The sequence below is a fragment of the Mytilus californianus genome, unplaced genomic scaffold (assembly GCF_021869535.1).
Source record: "Mytilus californianus isolate M0D057914Y unplaced genomic scaffold, xbMytCali1.0.p SCAF_17, whole genome shotgun sequence".
NCBI classification, from domain to species: Eukaryota; Metazoa; Mollusca; class Bivalvia; order Mytilida; family Mytilidae; genus Mytilus; species Mytilus californianus.
The window spans coordinates 4928379-4945183 of record NW_026262659.1 but is presented as its reverse complement, the minus strand read 5'-3'; the positions used below and the strand labels follow the sequence as shown (position 1 = coordinate 4945183).

The 16805-nt window shown below is 30.6% G+C and overlaps 1 long non-coding RNA gene across 1 annotated transcript; it reads right to left on the bottom strand.

Annotated features, from left to right (window-relative positions):
* Positions 1-9031: 9031 nt before the first annotated feature.
* On the bottom strand, positions 9032-15527 carry LOC127726272 (uncharacterized). Its single transcript, XR_007993472.1, has 3 exons — positions 15435-15527; positions 12646-12844; positions 9032-9750 (listed from the first exon to the last, which is right to left on the bottom strand). It is a non-coding gene; the product is annotated as an uncharacterized LOC127726272 (long non-coding RNA).
* Positions 15528-16805: the final 1278 nt, after the last annotated feature.

Here is a 16805-nt window from a genome sequence, read left to right as displayed (position 1 = left end):
AATATTCGAGGAATTCTCTTGCTGATTGATTTTGAGAAGGCATTCGATTCCATTTCTTGGTCCTTTCTTTATGATACATTAAGATATTTTTATTTTGGTGAATCAGTTATATCCTGAGTTAAAACCTTCTATAACAATATAACAGCTGCAGTGACACAAAACTGTTTTCTGTCAGAATTCTTCACTGTAGAGAGAGGCTGTAGACAGGGAGATCCTTTATCCTCTTATATTTTCTTGCTATGTGCAGAAATACTAGGCATTTTGGTAAGAAATAGTAAGGAGATAAAGGGTATTTCTATAGATGATACAGAATTTGTACTTTCTCAATATGCAGATGATACATCATTGATATAAGATGGCTCGCCAGAATCGCTCGATGCATCTCTTCGTGTTCTCCAGTTGTATGCTGAAATCTCGGGACTTAAGATTAATATAGAAAAAACAAGTGTTATTTGGATAGGTAGCAAAAAACATAGCCAAGATCAAATTTGTGTAAAGTGGGGATTGAAATGGGGCTCCAGTACATTTAAGCTCCTTGGAATTACTTTTTCAGTCGACCTAGATAGAATGATTAATTTAAATTATAGGCCAGTTTTAGATAATATAGACAACACTTTGAAAAAATGGTCAAAACAGTATCTCACCCCCTTTGGAAAGATTACCATTTTAAAAACTTTGGTCATATCTAAATTAAATCATCTGTTTATATCTATCCCTTGTCCAGATGAGAATATGTTACGTAATTCAACAAATAAAATGTATGTTTTTATCTGGGGTAATAAACCTGATAAGGTCAAGCGAGATCTTTTATTTCAAGATTATTATATGGGTGGTTTAAAAATGCTAAATTTAAAAGCATTTATACAGGGACTGAAACTTACATGGGTAAGACGGCTGTATAATTCGAATTTAAAGTAGGTGAGATTAGTCTCTTTTGTGGAGCAAATAAATTTTAGTGAACTAAGTTATATTGGTCCTATTAAAAGGTCATCAAATAAATTTTGGCAAGAGGTTTTTGATGCTTGGAAAACCCTTAATCAAATTAGAAAACCAGGATGTATTGATGAAATTCTATCTTATTCTTTATGGGAGGTAGAAAACATTAAAATTGGTGATTCAAGAGTCTACTATAAAAACTGGGCAAACGCTGGAATTTGGACAGTGCATGATTTGTTAGATTATGAGGGCAAAGTTATGTCATTTCAAAATTTCCAACAATTATATCAATTTAGGTCAAATATTTTACATTATTATGGAATAGTACACGTGCTTAATGAGTGGTTAAACACGATTAATATTGAAGTAAAGGAGAAAAAAATTCAAGCAATACTACCTTTTAACATAAGTATCTTCTTTGAATCAAAAAAAGGTTCAAAGGACATGTACAAAGCATTGAATGAGAAATATATTACTTTGCTGCAAAGGCAAATGGGAAAACCATCTTAATATCACTGGTATTAACTGGAAAAAAATACACACTTCGTGTACAAAATATACTAGAAGCACTAAGCTTTGCTGGTTCCAATATAGAATTATACATAGAATTTTAGGAACTAATTCACTACTTTACAAGATGAAAATAAATAGTAGCAACATATGTACATTTTGCAAAGAAGGACAAGAGACCATAGAACATTTATTTTGGAGCTGTCCGATGGTCGCCAGTCTCTGGCATGCACTAAACATCTGGATTTTTGAAATGACAAATATTGAACTGCCTTTGAATATTATGATTCTATTTGATATCTACGAAAATGTTAAATTGAATTTTGTTAAAAATAAGATTATTCTGCTTTCAAAATACTATATTTACCGAACAAAATTACAAGAAGTTTTGCCAAATTTAAATGCTTTAAAAAACTATTTAAAGGAATACTTGAACTTAGAAAAATACATTTCATTTAAGAACCTCTCTGTAGATGAATATAGCAAATACTGGAGTCCCTGGGCCCCTATTATAGAATAAATAAAAAATGTCGAATTTTGATTGAAACACCACTAATAGATATTGCAAGAACAAATAAGATTCCAATGTTATAAGAAAATTATTTATTTTCAACCTATTGTTGCACCATCACATATTCAATTGTTGTGTAATTATTTAATACTTTCTTTGTGTAAATATGCCATTCTGTATAATTTGTTCATACATGTTGTGCTAGTCTATTTGTTACAATAAAGAAAATTCATTATAAAAAAAAAACAAAGATGGAGGCTGATGAATATGAAAACATATTTATGTTCCTTAATGATGGATCATATGTTGAAGGTAAGTAAATATGTTAACAAGTTCAGCTGTGAAATATAAATGTAAATTCTAATGAGACAAATATTATTTATATGAAAAATATGCATGCCAGTAATTGTGGATAATTCGAAATGATTATTTAATGTCAGCACCTTGGGAACAATTATTTCCCATATTCACCATATCTGTTCTTTTACTAGTATTCTTTCTACTAGTTATATCAGAATAATAACTGTACATACCAATTTACCATTCCGGCATTCGTAACAGATAGAACATAATAATATTTTCGGGTCGGAAAAGATATTATATAATATTTTTTCCTATCGGAATAAATATTACATAATACTTTTTACAATCGGAATAGATATTACAATATACTTTTTCCATTCGGAATAAATATTACATAATATTTATTCCTTTTGGAATAGATATTATATAATATTTTTTCCATTCGATATAGATATTACATACTACTTTTTCCATTCGGAATATATATTACATAATACCTTTTCCTTTTGGAATATATATTACATAATATTTTTCCATTTAGAATAGATATTACATGATACTTTTTCTTTTTGGAATATATATTAAATTATATTATTTTCATTCGGAATAGATATTACATAATACTTTTACCATGCCATAATAACAATTTGAAAATGGTTTAACATGCAAAAATAAAGAATATTTTCGGGTCGGAATAGATATTACATAATACTTTTTTTATAATTGAGAGGAGAAATAGCATTCATATATATTTCCCTGTACTTAAAAAATCCAAATAACTCCAATTTGTATGCTTGGAAAATGTGCATCAATTTAGTACTGATTTGTATATATGTTATTAAAGCAATTTACCCGTAATTTCTGATTACTTTCATTTTAATGAATGACATGTTAAATTGTCAAAATGATAAAAGTCAAAATGTTATACCAGTCATACGATAAAACTTCCACCATAATATTTATTCCAAAGATACTTTATTATGTGACAAAACTTCCTATTTGAATTTATTTTATGTGATAAAAATTCCGAGGCATCGGTCCTTTTATTATGCTTATGGAATATATATCACATTACATTAATTCTAAATGGAATTTTTGTTACATAATAAATTATCTTTGGAATAAATATTATGGTGGAACTTCTATTCTGTGACAGTCCGGCTACACACCTTTGAGGTATTATTTTAGTCATGTATGGCTATTGATTTGTACGCTATACCAATTGTCATACCGCAAAAAAGATACAAGTAATTCTAATTCAGCCCATATATATAGTGTATAGGTAATGAATAATGTCTAAAATATTATCGTAATAGAGGGAAACCTATTTTATTGTATTTTCATTTACTTGGCAATAAGTTGCCTTTTTGTGTAACTCACTCAGGTAAAGAATATATAGATAAAGGAAGGCAACAGTAGTATACCGGTGTTCAAAAGTCATAAATCGATTGAGAGAAAACAAATCCGGGTTACAAACTAAAACCGAGGGAAACACATCAACTATAAGAGGAAAACAAAGGAACAACAAGAACACTGAAGTGCAACAAAAAAAACCGCCAACATACATAGAAACGAACTATTTGATAACAACTGCCATATTCCTGACTTGGTACAGGACATTTTAAGAAAAAATGGTGGGTTGAACCTGGTTTAATGGCTAGCCAAACCTCCCGCTTTATGACAATGTTAAAAAATATCGCTAGAATGACAACACTACGTGACAGAAATACATCACAAACACACGCAAGAACATTTATCACAGAGAAACGCACAAACAAATAATATAATAGTCGACACAACATGCAAACCGCAGAACAACAACGAACATATTCCTTTAACGACAGACACCACATGATATCACAAACAGTGACGCGCTTACGTAAATAACATGCAATCTGGAACTTTATACAATTATTTACACAATTCTCGTCCGAACAATTTTCATCACAATGATGGTATTGAAAGGCAATTAAATAATGTTTTGAACTACAAACGATAAAACATAACACATTATCCAACCGAAACCATAACAGAAACATCAAAACTAAATACATGAGTGTTGGATGTACAAAATACAGAGACACGTAAAGAGCAGTTTAATTTGATTTTAAGTAAATATATTTATAATTCACTGCAGTGTGTATATTAACGGCATAATGTTTTAAACACCTAAAATTGTTTTTGGAAATTCGTCTAAAAAGCTTCGGATTTTTAAAACAAGTCTATGTGAATTGACAGGGAGATGGTCGTGAGTCCGTATACGTTAACTTTTAAAACAGAAGTGCTTCTGTCACAAGAAGATATTAGTCAACGATCTTCTTAAGAGGGCGCTGGATCGTAACGAGTAACGATACATGTACACAATATATAAATTATATAACCTCCTAAAAAGTGTACAAAACAACACCAACATTTAAAAAAAGGAACCATTGGATTTAAGTATCTTTAAATATTTCGGATAACAGATATCCTTCATCAGTATGATTATGATGTAAAATGAATCATATCAATCTATTCAGATTTAACTATAACAATCTAGAAATTTATACAATTAAAACCGAACACAAAAACGCAAGTACAATTCTAAAATTTCATAATTGACGTAGGTTATATAGGTATTTACAACAAAAACTTCATAGATATGCTTCTAATAAAAATAGTAATGTGCGATATGAACTGGTACATTTCTCAAATTTCAAAGGTAACAACAGTTAATATATTACTACAAAGACTGCGTGGAAATACATTTCCAATGAACAGCACTGACCGATCTAAGCTGATATAATATTCCGTTTATTCAAGATAAAAGGTTTGAAAAAAGTATAAACAAAAATACCGAACTCCAAGGTAAATTAGAAAAGGGGGTAGGTTCGTAAAACCTGACAAAATGAATTGTCTTAATTTTTGGAGAAAAAAAAAAAGAAATGTTTTTCCTAGCTGTTGTATGATAAAATAATTCCAGGAAGATATGAGACTGTTAGAACAGAATACCATTTTAAAATATTAAAGGACATATGGTATGATTGAGACACAATGATGTAGATAAACTCTTGGCACCGTACGACCTCAACAATGAGCAAAAATATTACCGTTAAGTAAGGTATAATAGTCCCGATAATGTTAAATTTAAAACAATTCAAAAGAAAAAAACAAACAGCCTTATTTATATACAAACAATAAACCAAAAACAAATATCAAATACTAAGGATTTTCTAAATCAGGAATAAATTACCTTAGCTGTATTTGGCAAAGCCTTTTAGAATTTTGGGTCCTCGAAGATTTTCAACTTCGTACTTTATTTAGCATTTGTAACTAGTCAAATTCCGAGCGTCACTGATAAATCATTTTTGGACGAAACGCACTTCTGGCGTACAAAATTTAAATCCTGGTATACATGATTGCTACCAAACATGGAAGTTTGAAAAATCTTGTGAATCTTATAATGATTTATTTCCCATTTGGGAATAGTGGTAAACATTTAAATTAAACTTTAAAAGCTCAATATCATAAATGTTTGGCTGAGACATGAAAAGTTATATAGGAATCGAATGTACGTACATGAAGAGTAACTCTGTGATCAATTGTTTTTTAATAGACGAATAACTTAGATAAATAAAGCATCCCCTTTATTGGAGATAAGAACATTTCACTACAAACAATGTAGTTTTAGAAATGTATCCCTGTATTTCCATTGGAGATGAACCATGAAGAGATGAACCATGAACTTTTTTACTTTGTAATATCCCAAATATTTTGTACTGCTGGATTTGCTAAGAATTGCTCAAAGATTGAGTTCAAACCATGCAAAACATTTAATTATAGTACTACAAGGATAATTTTGATAATTTTTGAACAGCAATAATACATGAGAAATACTGGAGATCCAACACTATAAAATTATTTTTTCTGACCTAACTAGATGAATAATCCATCATAATCCAATATGAGTGTGGAGATAGAACAATGCAGTTCTGACAAAATCTCGTAAGGTGTAGAAATCTGGTATTATAGTTGTATTGGAAGGTAGATGATTATGACGAATGATTGCTTAACGTCAAGAAGCTAATAAATATGCATATTCAAGACGAGAACATAATGCATAATGTAATGTAATATGAATATTAACCTATGCTTTTACTAGACCGACACGCTGATCTAGATTTTTAACATACTTGTTCAAATGTAACAGTCCGCAGGAAGACATGCCATCTTACCCAGACACATCATTCTGACTCCGAGCTGACCATTCTTTGGTCTTACTCCTTAATACCGCGTGATTAGCGGCGAAGCAGCAAATACCAATTCTAAAGTCTTTGGTTTGATCCAGTTGGGGTTCGAACCCACGACCTCCCGCACTCGAGATGAACATGATACCACGTAGGGAGGTAGAACATTGCACTTGCATCCAAAATATATAGCTATCTCCATTTTTGTTTACATATGTGGGGCAGGATCTGAATGACCTTCCGGAGCACCTGAGACCACCCCCTAGTTTTTGGTGGGGTTCATGTTGCTCAGTCTTTAGTTTTCTATGTTGTGTTTTGTGTACTGTTGTTTGTTTGTTTGTCTGTTTGTCTTTTTTTTCTTTTTTAGCAAAAGTTGTGTTAGGGGATACCTGGAATAAACAATGTATTTTGAAAATCATCTACAAAGAAATTTGTAGACAATACAATACTGGCACTTAGTTTTAACTCTTGTGGATAGTTGTCTCATTTGCAATCATGCCATATCTTCTTACTTTTATCAGCTTGTTGGTGTTAGTTACAGAATGTTTTTAACAATATCAGAGTGATACGTTAAAAAAAAATGTATGACACATATTTCAGTGCGTTTGATACGTGTTCCTTCAATCAAATTCAGTGCGTTTGAAACGTGTTTCCACAATCTTTTTGAGTGTCTTTGACATGTGTTCCTATAATCACTTTCAATGCGTTTGACGTGTTTGAGCTATTGATTTTGCTATTTTATAAAGGACTTTCCGTTTTGAATTTCCCTTTGAGTTCGGTATTTTTGTTATTGTACATTTCTTTTGACACATGTTCATTACTGAAATTTCAACGTGTCTCTTCTATGCTAGCAACAAAGTTGGGGCAAAATACAAAACTTATTTGGTTGTTTTTTGGTTTCATTTTAAACGCCTCACTGTGATTTGAGGGGGAAAACAACAATTAAAGCGCCATTACTTTGCGGTTTGTTGTGAAGTGCATGAATAATTGTTTCTCAAAAGTGAATACATCAAATTCTTTGTTTTATCATTTATACCTTACTAAAGCAAGATGGTGTATTGTTTATGCCTCAAAGATGGACTAATACAGAATGAAGAATAAATCAGTTGCTAGAATAATTTACCGATGTTTAAAAAAAATTAATCCATTTATTTACAAATTAATGTTTAAGAAGTGAAAAAGTCAAGTGTTTGAATAATGTTCATGAGAAGTATGCTCTCTTAACAATATGACAAATTATTGGAGGTTTTTAGAATCTACACCAGATTCACTTCAAAACAAATCACCAAAGATAACAGGCTTACAATTCAGTCTAAAATTAAATCAACATACAATGTATGACTCATTAGTGGCGCTAATATCAAAATAGTTCAAAGACCAAATCAATTACACAGTTAACGAGCCTTGAAACCAAACATTTTAAAATCTGTCGAAGACAATCAATGCTAGACAGTATAAGAACCATGGTGCTGTGAACAATTTGAACATTTTTTATCAGTTAATTTACGACAAAGGACCATATCAATGAAGTTTCCGGACATAAGCGCTGCCTCCTGGTTTGAAGACGTCCCCTAGTAGATGCATGAACCCAGTGGTTGAAACACTTCATCACAGAAACAATGATTTTCATTTTTTACAACAGACGCACTTTCCGACTATATAAGACATATACCTGGCAATCGAGTCAAAACGAGTGTATGCAAAACAAAAATATAATAACGAAGTTGAAAACCATCGACACCAAAATTATCCGAAAATTGCACAAAACTACCTATGGTAATCTCAAGTGATGTGTGCCGTTTGCATAAAACTTTATATCAACAATGATTTAAAATATGTATACGTTAACAAAATGTAGTTTTTTCTGAACATATTGACTGTAAAAAATAATATAAAACTTCACATCGATCATAAAGGCATTTGATTGTTATCCACTTGTTTGATGTGTTTGAGCTTTTGATTTTGCCATTTGATCAGGGACTTTCCGTTTTGAATGTTCTTTTGTTATTTTACTTTTTAACCTCGGTGTCATAAATCTTGTTTAAAGTATTTACCAACATTCCAGCTGAAAGAAGTTGTTATATTTTTAGTTGTCATTTACTCTGTGTATTTGTGTTTACTGTAGGGATTTGATGTTCCATCGAAGTCATCACTTTTTTCAAGCCATTTCGTATTTGTAGAAGTAATACAAGCAGATGATTTTTTTTTACTCAAATAGATGTATACATTAAACACTTTGAATATTTCTCACTCAAACGCTAATGTTAGTCATACTTTATTTGTAAGAGGGTGTCAGGTTGAAAGTCAATATCTTGATTAAAGGAAGTTCGCCCCTCTGTTTCATAATAACAAGTTTTTTTAAACATTGTTATACTTTAGTAGAATATAATTAGCGGAACTGAAAAAGTCGAAAAATAAATGACAGTTCCGTGTCCTTGTTTTTTGAGATATAATCATTGAAAAAATGATGTCTTTGCGAAAATGAGTCTCTCTAGAGTTCTCCGACATTTAACATTGACACTTTCTTCTTTCAAAAACTATGTAACAATATGAAGGATTTAATGAAATTTTTAAAAATGGCTTTTTAAACTGTGTATGTGATAAAATCATGAAAATAAAAGTAGGGGTTAGCGGGTAAAGTTTTATTTGCACTTAAGGTGGTACCCAACACCTTGACTAATATTAATTTGGCTCGTTTAATTTTCATAAAAATTTGACAAAATGTTTACTTTGACCCTTTGACAAAAATATAAAAATTTCAAAAAATTTGAACCAACCACTTTATCAGAAAAATTTCATTGGCTATATAGCAGTTTGACAAACACTAATTTTGATCATGTAGAAGCTTAATATTTTCTTAACAATACAACGTAATTAAAACGTTTAGCTGATTTTTAAAGAGTTATCTCCCTGTAGTGTTAGGTACCACCTTAATAGATAATTCAAAAGGATTCCAATTATCTGACAAAATTTCAAAACAAGAGAAGAGAACATCCTTAATATATATTATATTTGATATAAAAAGCCACAATACAGGATAGGTTATTTCATCTGTAACTGAGATTGAATTTTTCTTAGACCTTTCAGAAAGCCTTGCAACAGCAGTAGTTTGGACCACAATGGTTAGCTTTCCAGGTACATCCACGACTACCGAAACCGTAGGTCTTGAAGATAACTGTGTTCGAATCAGGCTGTGCACTCGATGGGTTGTCCCGGAGCCTGTTATTATATTTAATAACATGATATCCATCGAAGCAACGGACTCTGAAATTTAAAAAAAATAACATTTTGTTGTATGTTGTCATGTCATATCTGTAATATCTGTTGCTTTCGATACTTATAACAACAGCCGCATGTACTACACAATGAACAGATTACAAAAAGCGCAAAATTCAGCAGATCGTGTTATCACAAAGACAAGAAAGCATGATCATATGTCGCCGATACTTGTCGAATTATACTGGCTACCCGTATAATACAGACTGCAATTCAAAGTATTTGTTTATTATACTGTGCGTTCAATTGAATCGGCCTTGCTTACATTCGGGAACAAGTAAATATATACGTGTCTCTCCGTTCAGGCTCTACACAACTACTTACCGTTCCAAAAGAACAGACGAAGACGCACGGTGAAAGACAAGTTTATTGGGCAGCGGCTGGTTTTTTTTTTTTGAAAAATCTCACAACAGTTTGAGACAGACAATGCAAAGACCTAGAGTGTTTTAAACCTCAGCTTAAAATTTACTTTAATCGCATTGCTTTATTACATTTATTAACATTTTTCTTATCTAAATTGAGAAACGAGTTAACCGTGTGCTTTTTTTAAACATTTTTACATTCAAGCTTTACTTGTGTTTATATTTACTTTTAAGGCAACATTTCGCATTGCTTTTTTCAGGGTGTATACCTATTTCGCATGATCTTTAGACGACAAGAGTATTAAGCTTTATTTTGTCTTTTAATATGTTTTTCTGTATTGACCTTTTTTTTATGGTAGACGTTTTTTGCTCTATCTTTATTTCAGTATATGCATCTGATACGTTGTAAGTTTAATGTTTTTTATTCTTTTATTTGTTCTTACTACCATGTTTCATTTACAACACCTTAGAGTAATTTTTATCTGATATTGACAAATATTCATTATTTATATTATGTTTGCAAATTTTATTGTGTGGAGTTAATTGCATAAGATACAGTCTAGATCCCACGGTGATTGTTTGACGTAAATTTGCATACTAGCTATTTTTCACCTGGTTAATTCAAAAATGTAATGAAATTATACCTTAATGTGTTACTTTTAGTGATAATTAGGTTAGCAATGTCAGACGTAAAAACTAAATTAACAAAAACACCAAACTCCAAGGAAACTCCTACGTGAGAGCGCAGCTCGAATCCCCATACGGAATTTACTGACCCCATATTGTATTAGGTCACTAAAACACTGTGTAACGAATTTATCCTACCGATTATCTTAGCATGTGGCATTTAGACTAGTGGCCTATCAAAGTGATAAAGCCTTCAATATTGAGAACCTACTTCCATTGGTTTACACCAAAACAAATACCAACAATAACAACTTGTTAGCTTTTAATGTGTTTTGTGAATTGATTTCAATTGTTCATCATCAATTTCTTCGTCTGTTGAAACCTTTCAGATTTTTTCTCAACACCGTGTTGTTTTTACAAAGGGACGTTACACCATTACTAACCGTGTTTTGAAATAAACGACGCCTACTACCTACTAACCCCCTATGAAATAAACAGTCAACAGTAGCAGACGGTCTCAAGCACACGAGTTACATTTATTTTTATGGTGAAAATAAATTAATCAATATCCTATTAAAATTCAAATAGATATCGTGTGTTTATAATCTTATTCAATGATAAACGCGAAGTGAAAAGAAATATTTTAACGTCGAGCCGGTATGTGTTATTATCGCCACCATCTTGTTTACATAAGTTACAAAAAGTAGTTCCGTCAACATTGTCTATCAAAAAATAAATAGTTTCAAGAGCCCTTACTGGAAGCCTTCTCGACAACAAAACATATAAACGTATTACCTAATTTGCAAATCATATAGAATTATGCCTTATTTATTTGTTATTAAAGGAATCTTTGTGATGTGATATTGACTGACAATTTTATTTTGATTGAAGATCTTGCAATTCCATTAACATTAATTTTCGCTCCCATTTTCTTTGAAACACGTATTTCATGGGACTTTTTTTAACATCTGTATTTTACCTTTAGACGTTACAAACCATGCGATTTACTGTATAAGCACTTCAGTATTTATCAGGTATATTGCTTACTATCTCCTACTTGTATATCGAGAAGGTTATGAGGGTATAGTGCTTTACATGCATTATACATCCAAATTAAATATTAACAATATAAGTAGTGAATAAACGTTAATGAAACAGGAAAGTAACGAGACAAAACATATTCAAATTGAATTACCTTCTTCATATGCATCAATCATAATTACTACAGGTGTGCTACGGACTACGCGTATTCTGACCAGTTGATAAATAGTATGAAAATATATTGCTGTTACTTTCATTTTTACAGTTAAGACAGGGAAATATATCTTCTTTTTTTTCAACGATGATTATTCATTTTTTTAAAACAAACTTACAAGTAAGGAGTTCCAACTTATCTTGTTTCATATCTTTGGTAGTTATTATAATTTGATTTGAATAAATTTAAATTTTGGAAAAAGAAACGTTGCAAAATGTTTCCTTTCTCTTTCTTCTTAAGTATTCATGTTAATTAATTAGTAAACGCAATGTATGTTAAACCCACAAAAAGAATGTAATATATCGACAGACTCTGACTACGCGTCAACTTAGTTAAAATGACAATAAAGTATCATGGTTTTCCGAAAAGTCATCTTTAACTTAGATCCACATAAGTTCATATTTTAAGACATCAAATTGTGTTATTCAAATATTCGTTGTAATTGTTGTATTGTAGAAAAGAGTGATGATAGAATATCCTAGTGAATAACACAAATAAAAACAATAAAATAAAAGAAGAAATTATCCTGGTATGTCTTTAACATAGTTTAATGTCTGTGAAATCAAACGTAGCGTAAATATTTGATATATACAATTATATTTAAAGCTACATAAAAATTAATACAAAGTTGATACTCACTGTTTTGCCTTGTAGTCGATTGAAGCCAGTATTTTACTCTTTGCACTTGCACAGATTTTGTTGCAAGTACCTGCTCGTCTCGCACAGTCTCGTCGAAGAGCAAACACCCAGCCTGATGAGCGACTCACACAGTACGATTGCGCCATCTCATCATAATAGTTGTAAGTCAGTGTTCCATCATAACTCTTTGGTAAAAACACTGAAATTTTGTAAGCAAGGTACCAGTTAGTCAATCGTGATTAGATAATACTTGCAATGTGACCTTTTAAAACACATGTGGTATAGTATTCAACATGTTCAATGTTTTTGTACATGCTGCGTTTTGTTTTGATAATAATAATAATAATAATAATAATAATAATAATAATACGATCTATCCGAAAAAAGTTGTAGGTCAACAAAACAGAATTTTTAGAATTTCTTATAACTGAAATGTTTCAACAATCCTTATTCATTTTAACAGGTTTTTTTTAAAATCAACAATCACAATTATGTTGTTCAAGAAAAACATATAAATTAAATGATGCATATAGATGACACGCCACTGAAAAAATGTGCCCCGTGCTTGAAGTCATCTGAAAAACGCAAAACTTTGGGTTTTTACCATCAAAAATGATAGAACCGTATGCATTAGTAATTTGATGTGCCGCATTATGCTTTTTTCTGTTTTCATAAACTATTTTACCTTTTTGTCAATTGTATATTATAACTGTTAAATTTGATTTATAATATACCTAAACGACTGTGTAGGCTATACATGACCCTAAAAATCCCATTACATCCCTTACCGTGAAAAAAACCCAACTCTTTTAAAATATAATGTAAAAATCTATAAAACTAAATATTTGGGTTTTTTTTATGAATAAATCACAAAACCGACAGAACTGTTATCAAAACGCAAAGAAAGTTTTGTGTGCCAGATTTTACAAACCTTACGCCTAATGTTACGCTGCTTTGTATAACATTGGGGAAGTATTTTTTTATACGCCGGCGTTCTAAATCCAACTATGTATCATTGTTCACCCAATTCATGGTAATATCTTTGTAATTTTACGACTAAATAAAAGAGAGTCGAAAGATACCAAATGGGTATTCAAACTCATAAATAGTTACAATAGTTACAAGCCCGTGCATAACACAAAAAGCTTAAACCAGCAGTAAATATTAACAAGTTTTACAGGCTTATATCAGCGCTGTTCAGAAAGATGAAAAAAAAATCGCGAATATTTACAAGACTTTATTATATTCATAAAAATTATAATCAATTGAAACAAAACAGTGATTCGAAAATAACATATATGTTTGTTTGTTTCCTTGGCATATTTGTTGTTATTGGTTAAACAAATTCAAATTCTAAGTTTTGCAAACAAATGGTTTCATTATGGTAAGATTTCATCAATTTGTAAGTTATCAAAATGTGTCTTTGTATTGAATAATATACATGTAAGATGTTATTTCGTTTTAGAAAATATTGCTTACAAAAGTTCCTAGATAGATCATTTCATAACCGGCCTTTTACAATTTCAAGTCACAAATAAAAAAGCATCTACTACTAGTAAATGTCTTGCAGGAATGTCGAATGTCGAATGTTGGCGGTAATTTTATTTTAAAGTAAATTGTCAGTTTCGAATTTATTTATCAGTTTGATCGATTTCAGGGCTTTTCTGTAAATGTTTTAGAACCCTAAAAATTTATTATATAATTTTGATACATTTGTAGCTTGCATTTTCAAACCAATTTTCACTTTTGATAAAATTCAAGTTTGTCCACTCAATGATTTTCATACGTTTCGAACTAAGTTGGTTTGAACGCTATTTATCTCTTTTTTAATTCAATCAGAAAGGTTTTTATATTCCTCATTTGAATGTTTTGAAATACATAGCCAATGCATGTTTCTTTTTGTATTTGTTAGAAGTTTTTTTATAATTAAAGCACGGTTTGGTCTTATTAACATTTAGGACAAAACATGATACACTATTCTCCTATGTCATATGCAAATGATAGAAACGAAGATAAATTAACAACACGACCATACACCATCCTACAAAATATGTATAATGACAGTGACTATTCGTTCGATCAAGGTTCGAAAGTTGTCAAAGTTCTCAATTGTGGTCGAATTTAGAATAGACCTTTTTTTTCAAATTCGTCCTACGTAATTTTGAATTTTTTTTTATTTTGTTGTCGAAAAGTAACAACAAAATTGTTATCCTTAAATAGCTATATTTCGATCTGATAAAGAGTATAGATATAATGGATGAATACAATTATATACTCTTAGAATATTTATATTATATTTATATAAAAATGTGCAGTGTTTCTAATTTGATCGTGTTTAAAATGTAGAATCTGAATCTCAACTGCTTTTTAAAAATTTTTGTCTTCTGCTTTCTTTTCGAATCTATATGGGAAATCATCGAATTCTACTACATTTCGTACCTTATCACTTAACTAAAATATTTCAAAGAATGTTTAATGAATAAAGCAATTTTACCGACGAATAAAAAAGAAAACACCCTCAACCATTAACATCAAATTACGTTATTGCTAATTGCGACGCAATATCTTGGGTAAAGTATATGTAAGTAGTTATCAAAAGTACCAGGCTTATAATTTGATACGTCAGACGCGAGTTTCGTCTACATAAGACTCATCAGTGACGCTCAGATCCAAATAGTTAGACAGCGAAACAAGTATAAAGTTGAAGAGCATAAATCTATGCATTTGTAACGAATTAAAACACTATAAAATATGAAATTAATAACATTCAGAACTATCATTCAACTTACCACAAACGAATATACTCAGTAAAGGTATTTGAATATTCATTTTTGTTTTCCAAACAATTTAACTGCAACCTGACTATCGAAACAACTAGTAAGGATGTGTCATCCTTTTATACAAATATATGTAAAACCATTTGACTGGCTAGCGTTTATTTATGTGTTGATTCTGATTGGCTAGCGTTTAAATATGTGTTGATTTTGTCGATTATTGAGTGTAAATGATATTGTAATCGGTTTTTTTATTGAAAACTTAAATACATTTTGTACAAAAAGACTGACAATGCATTGGCAAGAAATGAAAAACGACCAAAAAGACATACAGTTTACAAAAACACAACATAGAAAACTAACGACTGAGCAGTGCAAACACCATCAGAAACCGTGGTTAATATCAAATAGTCCAGAAGTGTAAACATATATAGTGTTCTCAACATTAAAGTAATGTCTACTATCAATACAACTATATTAAAGAAAACTAATATCAAAATTATTAAATAAGATAAGAAGATATCTAATACTAACATCAGCATATAAACCACATTTGCAAACAGTGAAAATATTCTGTAAGTTCCCAACATAACTTGGCGTGAAACAAGTACTCTAAAATTGATATGGATTTCAGTACATTTTAATATGTCATAAATCTTACAGGTCCGTTCATGTCAAGGTGACATTATTATTGGTTTTAGTTTGTTACTGGCTTTATCGCTTACTTATGAATATCCTTTTGAAATCGTTTTACGGATGGTATATGTATACCAAGAGATGTGTATCCTGTTGACGTGTATGCCCACTAATCGATTCGAGTTTTTAAACCTATTATTATGTGTTCTGATTCTCTTGCTTTTGTTTTCTTTTCAGAGCTGCCACAATGACAACTCTGAAGAGAAAACAAAAGCAAGAGAATCAGAAAGCAAAATAATTGATACAAGCTTCGATTTATTTGTAAAGTTTACATAGGATTTATTAAAATTTACTCATTGCTGCACGAATAATGCTTGTTTGAACAGCTATTTGATCAAATGATTCTATTGATTAAACAGCTTATTATTTTTTAATTTGATTCACGTACTTTATTCAAGCGTCACTGATGAGTCTTCTGTAAACGAAACACGCGTTTGGCGTACAAAATTTCAATCCTTGTATCTATTATGAGTTTATATAAAACAGCGCAAAAAAGTAAAAATAAGTCCATCTGACTCTGAAACAAACGTGCAACAGTACAAGGAAACAAATTTCCTGTTTTCAGCTGTTACAACAAAAGATGTTAAAAAAATTTCCTTAAACATGTATAAAAAAGTACATGTACTCTTACAGAATATGTTGTGATACCTTGCTAGATTAAAATGTTTATCTTAAAACAACCGTTAACCG